This window comes from Hemicordylus capensis, chromosome 5, assembly GCF_027244095.1.
Source record: "Hemicordylus capensis ecotype Gifberg chromosome 5, rHemCap1.1.pri, whole genome shotgun sequence".
In the NCBI taxonomy this organism is placed as follows: Eukaryota; Metazoa; Chordata; class Lepidosauria; order Squamata; family Cordylidae; genus Hemicordylus; species Hemicordylus capensis.
Window position 1 is genome coordinate 95761365 of NC_069661.1, and position 10265 is coordinate 95771629.

The following is a 10265-nucleotide window of genomic DNA, read 5'->3' on the forward strand; positions in this document are numbered from 1 at the left end:
AAAAACCCCAACACACATAAGGTAGACACCAACAACAAACACTGGACGGATGCTGTACTGGGGTTTGATAGGGCCAGTTACTCCCTCCTGAGAATCACTACTTTAAAAGCTTCCTTTTACTCAGCAGGAACATACAGGTGGAACTCGGAAAATTAGAATATCGTGCAAAAGTCCATTAATTTCAGTAATGCAAATTAAAAGGTGAAACTGATATATGAGACAGACGCATTACATGCAAAGCGAGATAAGTCAAGCCTTAATTTGTTATAATTGTGATGATCATGGCGTACAGCTCATGAAAACCCCAAATCCACAATCTCAGAAAATTAGAATATTACATGGAACCAAGAAGACAAGGATTGAAGAATAGAACATATCGGACCTCTGAAAAGTATACAGTGTACTGTGCTTGATTGGCCAGCAAACTCGCCTGACCTGACCCCATAGAGAATCTATGGGGCATTGCCGAGAGAAGGATGAGAGACATGAGACCAAACAATGCAGAATTGCTGAAGGCCGCTAATGAAGCATCCTGGTCTTCCATAATACCTCATCAGTGCCACAGGCTGATAGCATCCATGCCACGCCGCATTGAGGCAGTAATTGCTGCAAAAGGGGCCCAAACCAAGTACTGAATACATATGCATGCTTATACTTTTCAGAGGTCCGATACTGTTCTATTCTTCAATCCTTGGTTCCATGTAATATTCTAATTTTCTGAGATTGTGGATTTGGGGTTTTCATGAGCTGTACGCCATGATCATCACAATTATAACAAATTAAGGCTTGACTTATCTCGCTTTGCATGTAATGCGTCTGTCTCATATATCAGTTCCACCTTTTAATTTGCATTACTGAAATTAATGGACTTTTGCACGATATTCTAATTTTCCGAGTTTCACCTGTATTTTGTTATTCACACACTTGCATGGAGCTGTCCCCTTCATTGATGAAGGAAGACAGGCAGAGTTTCATATGCACCTCAGAGCACCGTGGATAAAAGTAAATATCTTTTTTAGTCTACTTTCCTTAAGGAAAGTAAGCTTATAAGATCACCCAACATTCTGTGTGTCCATCCGTGTGTCTTCCCCTATCAGCTTTGCAATGCCTGGACCAATATGAACCAAAGCGGGCACAGTTATAGGGACAGCTCAATGGTGCAGTAAGTGATAATGTCATCCACCCCAATTCAAGATGGCAAACACGCAAATATTTGAGGAACAAATGGGCTAACTTGTGGCTGGTCTTGTGATAGCAAGCATTACTTGCCCCCTTAGCTAAGCAGGGTCTGCTCTGGTTGCATATGAATGGGAGACGATGTGTGAGCACTGTAAGAGATTCCTCTTAAGGGATGGAGCCACTCTGGGAAGAGCAGAAGGTTTCCAGTTCCCTCCCTGGCTTCTCCAAGATAGGGCTGAGAGAGATTCCTGCCTGCAACCTTGGAGAAGCTGCTGCCAGTCTGTGAAGACAATACTAAGCTAAACAGACCAATGGTCTGATTCAGTATTTGGCAGCTCTCTATGTTCCTAAGAACTTCATTCAATTACTCAGAGGCCATGACATTCTAAGGAATATATGTGGTTTGTGAAGGAACTGTGATTTGTGGGTTATGTCAATTATTTTCTGTTGTGGTAAGATTCATTTTGTTGTTGTGTCTAATGGCTATACTGAGCACCCAAAAACATCTGGGAAAGCACTGACCAGATTCTGCACTGAGTCAGATCTTGTTAGTGAACCTGTGGGACTCATCTTGATTAAACCAAGCTTAACATGTGTAGGGGAAAAATGGCAGTTCAGTCCCCAAATAGCAAAGCAAAACCAGTTTGATGAGAAAGCAGCAAAACAAGAAGTCTTAAGACAGTTCTTTAGTACTGAAGAACTGCAAGGATTTATTTAAAGAAAAAGTTACAAACAAATGTGAAAAAGCCTGCAGCTTAATTTCAGCTGTAGCTCATGGCTGAAGAGAGAGACCAAAACAAACAGCCATTTCTGGAGAAACAAAATAGAGACTAACACTGGAAGAACAAAAAGGGGAGGAGTCCAGCACTTTTATCCATGACACTAAACCGCCACCCCCAGTGGTCACTATGAGACATTGCAGCTGAGAGCTGAAGCTGCCAGGGTCCTAACTCCAACATTCCTTCTCACTGGCTTGTGATGCTGTCTATAAGTTCCAATTTCTCTCTGAAGGTTTTGAAACGATTCCTGGGCAACGGCTTAGTTAACATATCTGCACTTGGACAATACATCAATTTTACAAACCCCTTTTCTTGTGCATACTGCACATAAGGATATTTTGTTTCAATGTGTTTTGTTCTCAATTTAATTTTTTCCATTGTGAGATCTGGATGCAGCTTTGCTTATCCTTGAACATCTCAGTGGGTTTTGGTTCATCTATGTTAAAATCCAACATTATTATTTATTAATTATTTATTTTACATTTTATATCCCGCTCTTCCTCCAAGGAGCCTAGAGCGGTGTACTACATACTTCAGTTTCTCCTCACAACAACCCTGTGAAGTAGGTTAGGCTGAGAGAGAAGTGACTGGCCCAGAGTCACCCAGCTAGTCTCATGGCTGAATGGGGATTTGAACTCAGGTCTCCCCGGTCCTAGTCCAGCACTCTAACCACTACACCACGCTGGCTCATTAGCTTGTGCAGCCATGCCACCTCTTGACATGCTTGTGTGGCAGATACATATTCTGCCTCAGTAGATGAGAGAACAACTATTGATTGTTCGCAGCTACGCCAACTGATTGCTGCACCACCACAAAAGAACACATAACCACTGGTTGACTTCCGATCTGTTTGATCCTCAGTCCAGTCTGCATAACCTACTAATTTGGGCCCACTACTAGCAGACAACTTTAATTTTAGATGAATTGTCCCTTTTAGGTACCTGCCTAGTCTCTTTAATGCAGTCCAGTCATCTTTGCTGGATGTGCTTACTTTCCTACTCAAGATTCCCACAAATGCAGCTATATCCGATCTTGTTATCATAGCTACATATAAACGTTTTCCAATCGCTGTCCTGTACTCACTGTTCTCTGGCAGAAGTTCACTCTCCTCCTTCCATTTTAGGCAACCTGTTTCCATAGAGTCAACACTGACGTGACGGCACTACTTTACCTTTTACTCGTTTCTTTGGCCTCTGTAAGTCCCAAATACTCTAGCAAGTCATATATTTTCTATTTTTGGTTAAGCAAACAGCTTTTACCCCCTTCTCTCTCTAAGTGTATCCCAAGATACGTGTGAAACAGGCCCAAGTTATTTTACTTCTATCTCACTATTCGGGTGTTTTATTATTTCAAGGCTGTCCTCTGTATTTTCATAACAAATTATCAGATCATCAACACAAGTAAGTATATAGGTCCATCTGTTGTCTTTGAGCCTCGAGTACAGGCAAGGGTCAGCCTTTCCTTAGGTAAATCCCTCATTGACTAGCAACTGGTTTAATGTGGCATTCCAGGCTCTTGCAGCCTGCTTTAGTCCATAAATACTTTTCTGCAGCTTACATACAAGGTTTTCTTTACCAGGTTCCACAAACTCTGGAGGCTGCTCCATATCAATATCTTGTTTGATGTCTCCATGGAGAAATGCAGTTTTCATGTCTATGTGATCTACTTGTATTTTCTTTGCTGCTGCAAAGAAAACAAAGGTGAAAAAGCCTACAGCTGAAATTAAGCTGCAGGCTTTTTAACATTCATTTGTAACCTTTATATCCTTGTAGTTCTTCAATACTAAAGAACTATCTCAAGACGTCTTGCTTTGCTACTTTCTAATCAAACTGGTTTTGCTTTGCTATTTGAGAACCAAACTGCCATTCTTCCCTACAATATGTTTACTCACCACTGAACATTGAAACAAAAACAAATAGAGGTATCTGCTGGTCCTTGCTACCAAAAGATCACATTATCTGAGAAAACCAAACCAACAAAAGCTTTGCTGCTTATTTAGTGTTAATTTTTGACATTTACAAATCCCCCAAGGAAGTTGAGGTGATTGTCACAGTTGTACCAATGACTGGTGCAAGTGTTCAAATTACAGACAAGTTCATTGGTCCTCTAATGGTCCAATTAAACAGAACCATTTAAAATTAATACAAATATTTACCTTTCACCCTATCAGTCTAATACAAATGTTGACCTTTCAGCCTAGATCAGTCTGGAACCAAACATTCTGAAAACCTGTGCTGCATATGCAGTAGTCTAAAAGATATGTTATATATTCTGTTCAATAGAAATATAGAATGTTAGAGCCAGAAGGGATAGAGTCTTCTAGTCAAATCCCCTGCTGCTCAGTACAGAATGATATATTTAGGGAAATCACTCCTAAGAAATCATTTTACATGGCTAGCCTAAAGCATATGAAGAACAACGTGTGGGCAGTTTAGTTTGGTGGCCTCTCTAAGATATGAGTTGGAAAAAAAGGAGAAATTTTTGGACACCATATATGTACAATCATTGTAAACATTGGCTTGGTCCACACAATTGTTTGAATCAAGATTTAATGTGGGTTACTGACATTAGAGTGATTATATGAACCCATGCCAAGGTGTGTTATAGCCTGAGATGAATCCTGTCTGGTGTGGGTTCATGCAATCACAGTAATGTCAGTAACCCACATTAAACCTTGATTCAAATGATTGTGTGAAACAGGCCATTGTTATCTTCAGCAGCAATTTGTTCATTCTTATTTTTCTACTGAAGACAAATAGGTGGATTTCTACTTCAGTTTCTCTTTAGTAGCCATAGCTTCCTGGTGAATTTTATTTGAAACATGTATTAAATTAATTAAAAATTGATGTTGTATTTCCCATTTAATTCATGTTTGCATTCAGCTGAATTTCTGCCATACATTCCCCAACATGAGAACTTGCTCATATCATCTGAAGTCAAGTTGTTTGTTAAAGCAAAGCAGGCAGCTCACCTATAAATAGACTGAATTCATACTGTGGGTGTTGACTGAAATCAAGATGAAGAATCTCTTGAAGTTTGCAAGCTCACAAAAGCAGCAAATAATTTAGCACAGCTTGAAGCTTTTCCTGTGAGCAGCAACCCCATTAGAAGAATGAAGCTGTTACAATTGAACCTATTGATGGAAGTGTGTGAAAAAGACTGCAGAAAGAGCTGTGATAAAGATTGCCATGGCCATCAATCAGTATGACTTTATCTTATACTGAAACAATCCCTGTACAATATTACTATATATTCATTTTCTATTACCTTTGCCCTTCTCATTTCCTCCCAAATCACTTAAGAGAAAACCATCTTCCAATCCTGCCTCTCCTGTTAGAAACAGAGGTATGCACATGTTATAAGCAATAGAGTAATCAAGACCCCAACTTTTCACTAAGTTAGTGTTGTAAACATGTACTGAATGCAGAAAGTTCTGACTAGGGATGTGCCCAAACTGGAAGTCGAAGCACAGTTCGAGCATTTGCAGGGAAATTCAAAAGGAAACTTTAAGAGAAAGGAGAGCAGTGGTTACCTGCTCTCTGCCATCCCTTTCAGCTTCCTGCTTGGGGTAGCATGCATCCCCAAAAGCCCTGAGTGCCATCAGCACACACATGGCATCTGCATGCGTGGGTGCCAATTGAGTTTTCAGCAAATGCGAAGATGCCGTGTGTGCTGATGGCGCGCAAGGCTTTTGGGGATGTGTGCCTCCCCAGCAGGAAGCTGGAAGGGGTGGGCTCGAACTGCGCTTCAGGCACATCCCTAATTCTGACACAGACTGAAGCTCTACACTCTTCCTTCTTCACTGGGATTTCTTTCTGCCCATCAGAGACAGCTGTCAAGGAAGGGGCTGTACTAGGCTCTTGCTTTCTGTTGATGTGTGCCTCTCAGAGTTGCTTGCACTGCATTCCTACCCAACAGAGTAGACTGTTAAAGCTAATCTTGCTCCTTAAACTCTAACCCACCTCTGTGCTCATTTAGCATTCCCAGGAGTAATGCTGATGGCTACCTTAACAGGAAAGAGTGTGTGATTACTGTAACTAAGATTATGAACTACCTGTTTTATTGGGCATTCCTCACACAACTTTCCCAATCCACCAATCTGTTTAAATGTCTTTTAAGAGAAGGCTCTAATGGTCTTCTTGTTATGTTCATGCTACAATCTTGTTGATAACAGGTGGCTAATGACAGTCGGAGTACCTTAACTAGGGCCCATGAAAAGCTCAAATACACTTTTCATGCATGTAATTTGCTTAATCTCTCTGTGGACTGATGTGGTACGCTGGTTTGAATAAGAAAGCCCATAATTATACATAACCACTTAGATATGATTGTTTGGCTTTCATGTTACATCTTGAGTATGCTGAGTGCTCCTATGCATAAGCCTTTACTGAGCCTTTTGACATTTAAATTAGTCCTATGCCTGCAGAAACAAAGTATTGGTCTACTCTTCTACAGTGAATGTTTTAGGAGAACCTCAACATGCATAAAAAGGAGTCAAATTAATGGTCTGGGAGTACTGATGCTGCAGTGTTGCTTTGGCTAAACAAGCATAACCCTGATCAGTCCCTTGGATGGGAGACTACTGGGACCCTCCATGGAAGGGGGGGATACACACATACACACACACACACACACACACACACAAATATAAAGTTTTAAATACCTGAGAATGCATAATCTTCCTACCTGCTTGGTTTTTTGTTTTAATGGGCAGCTTCTGCTGGGAACTAAGCTATCTATGTCATGGTAAGGTATAGTAGGAAAAAGGCCAACTATGAATGACGTGTAGAAAATTAAAAAGATTGAATTGCTCAGTGGTTCATTGACTAAAGTTAAGTAAATTCAGCCATACGATTGGATGTACGTAAGTAACCTTCTGTTAAATTGTTTGTTCCTTCAGACAATGTGACCACTGTCCAACAATGGTCTAAACCCACTCCACTCCTCCCTCTAAATCCAATCTGCACTTTCCCTGACAAAGTAATTTTATCTGAGGCTGCCATTTTCACCAAAAGCTAAAGCAACTTTCCCTTCAGGAAAGGAGAACTCAAGAGAGAGTCACTTCCTGTTTCTCTGTTTGATGTAAAATAAGTCCTCAATGGCAGGGTTAAGAATTAACAGTTATGTCAAGACAAGCATGTCCAAGTTTGACAGCAAAACTTCTTGGAGCATATTGTAAAGTACAATACGTTTCTTGGAGCATATTGTCATGCACATTCAGGGTGATAGCTTCATTAACTCACTATACTTAGGCTATTGCCCATTCATTCATGGAAGGCAAAAGTCCTATTCAAATGTAATGCTCAACTCATGTACAATCTGGGTATGGTTGCCAGTACAGAGCTCATACTTAATTTAGAGACACAATCAGTAGGAGTGCTGTTATACCAAGGTTATTAGTAATAATCCTTTCCGGTCTTTTAATTCTTCATATATTATTGGCTCCTGCAAAAGTGTCATGTGATAGGCAGTAGTAGGTCAGACTCAAAGGATATGCATGGCCATGGAGGTCCTGTGCTTCAAACAGAAGATGGAGCATCAATGTCCTTATGGAAGCAGTTGAGAAGAGACCAAAATCACACTCCATAGCCCTTTTCAGAATTACATTGTGCCGAATCACATTATGCTGTGCTGGATGTCAGTCAGCACCTTTTACAAAAATACACTATTCAATTATGCAAAACCAGCAAGAACATTCAAATAATAAGTAAAAAATGACAACCGCCTCAGTTATCAATGCTTGTGAACTTATTCCATTCACATCATATCTGTTAGTTTAGTTAGTATGTGATTTCCAACACTATTCATTCACAGAGGAAAAGCATTGTTATGTAATATTTCACTTTTAATGCACCCTTAAACTCAACAGGATACGTTTTCTCAGGCTGAAATCCCAGGCACTCTGGGATAAGAGTGGAATCCCAGGCACTCTTACGTGGGACTCACTTCTGAGTAAATATATATGAGATTGCACAGCAAATCCACTCCTAGAACAATGAGCAAACATCTGCCTTGCAGCTGTGGGATAGTCCACTTTATGTTGCCTCTGAACATCCCACATTCCCCTTTGTCCAGGGGACATCCCCACGCCTATAGCCTGCGTTGCATTAGGAAATCTTTGAGTGCCTTTACTCTCCCCCCTCCTTGGAATGATGCCACTTTCAGTAAATTGGTGGTGGGGAGACTTCTCTGCTGTGACTTAATATAGTGACTCTCTATCCTCTCATCAAGGTACCCTGGCACAGAGTGTGGAAATCACTGCCCTATGTCTTATGAATAATGTAAGTTACAAAATTCCTAGTTCTGCTGAAATCAACTGGAATTCTGCCCCTACCCACAGACTTCTAAAGAGACAAGATCTAATCTTTTGATTCAAATAAGAAGTTACAACATTTGCAGATATGTATACATGTTGGCCTTTACATTGATTTTTGAAAACATCCTATAAAAGGGCATGAACATGCTGGACATTTGTTTATACAGCTTACATTATCAGTCCATTCTGTGTGAAGCAATAACTGTTTGAGGATAGTTCAGTTAATAAGTTGCCAAGCAACTTCAGCGACAAAAGCTGTTAGAGACAAATAAGACAGAAGGCATACAGTGGACCTTAATGACTCCCAAACCATGTGTGAGGCAGGATTCACTAGTTACATAAGGGAGAAATGGTCACCAATCAAGCACTTCCAAACTATAAACCAGGCCTAATGTTTGAACAAGGTATATTACCTGTGCTTCATTTCTCAAACTTTATTGTTGATCCTTTACATAAAGAGTGGTTTGAGAGAAATTTTAAAATAAAAAGCAACATTCAAGAGCAGTGCCATCTGTTCTATGGAGATTCATAGGAACAGCAATTTTGGGAAATAACACACCCAGGGAAGCAAAACTGTTATGTAATATTTTAAAGAGAGCTTATTGTGGAGTTGTGGTATTTTAATTAAGTAATAAATCTGCAACAGCATTGGGCTTATTAGACTTCAATAATTAAATACATGTTAGTTTGTATAAACCCTATACAGACATTAATATTTTGGGCATGAGCAGAGATTACTGGCTATGCTCCCTTGGTGCATATTTATGTGCAACACGCAGACACATGCTACACACACACACCACAAACACACAAAATGCATGCAACACAAATGCACAAATGCATGGAGAACAAACGAACGCACACAATGCAAACATCTCACAACACAAATGCAGAAACACCACAAATGCACAAACAAGGCAAACACACACAAACACATGCACACTATACATATACACCAGACTCCATGCAGACTCCACACAAACATACACCATGCACAAATGCATGCTATTCACAAATGTGTGACTCATGCAACTTGTGTAAATGTGCAATACACAATGCAAAAAGCACAAAAGGCACACAAACACACAAATGTAATATAAATGCACAAACACATGCATGCAACAAAAACACATGAACACTTGCAAATACACCCATGAAACACACACAAGGACATCCACACAACACGAATGCAAGAACAATGCAAATGCACAAATACATGCTCAACAAACACACAAGCACCACATAAATGGATGCAACAGACTCCAGATGCATGCTACACACACAAACACTAGGACACACACCACACAAATACAAAAGCATGAAAACAAACACATGCACACACAGAACAAAAACACACAAATTACAAACATGTGCATACTTAAGCTCATGCACACAACACAAACAAACGCATACTAACACTCACAAAAGGTACAGAAACATTATTATTATTTACATTTTATATCCCGCTCTTCCTCCAAGCAGCCCAGAGCGGTGTACTACATACTTAAGTTTCTCCCCACAACAACCCTGTGAGGTAGGTTAGGCTGAGAGAGAAGTGACTGGCCCAGAGTCACCCAGCAAGTCTCATGGCTGAATGGGGATTTGAATTTGGGTCTCCCTGGTTCTAGTCCAGCACTCTAACCACTATACCACGCTGGCTCATGTACACAAGAAACATGCACACCCCCACACAACACCATCATATTCATTCATTCATTGGATTTCTAAACCGCCCTTCCAAAAATGGTTCAGGGCAGTTTACACAGAGAAATAATAAATAGATAAGATGGATCCCTGTCCCCAAAGGGCTCACAATCTAGCAACAGCCACTGGAGGTACTGTGCCGGGGGTGGGCAGGGCCAGTTACTCTCCCCCGATAAATAAAAGAGAATCACAACATTAAAAGGCGCCTCTTTGCCACACAGAAACATAAACACACGGACATGGAGTCCAAACACACACACACATACGTAGAAGTATATGCACACATG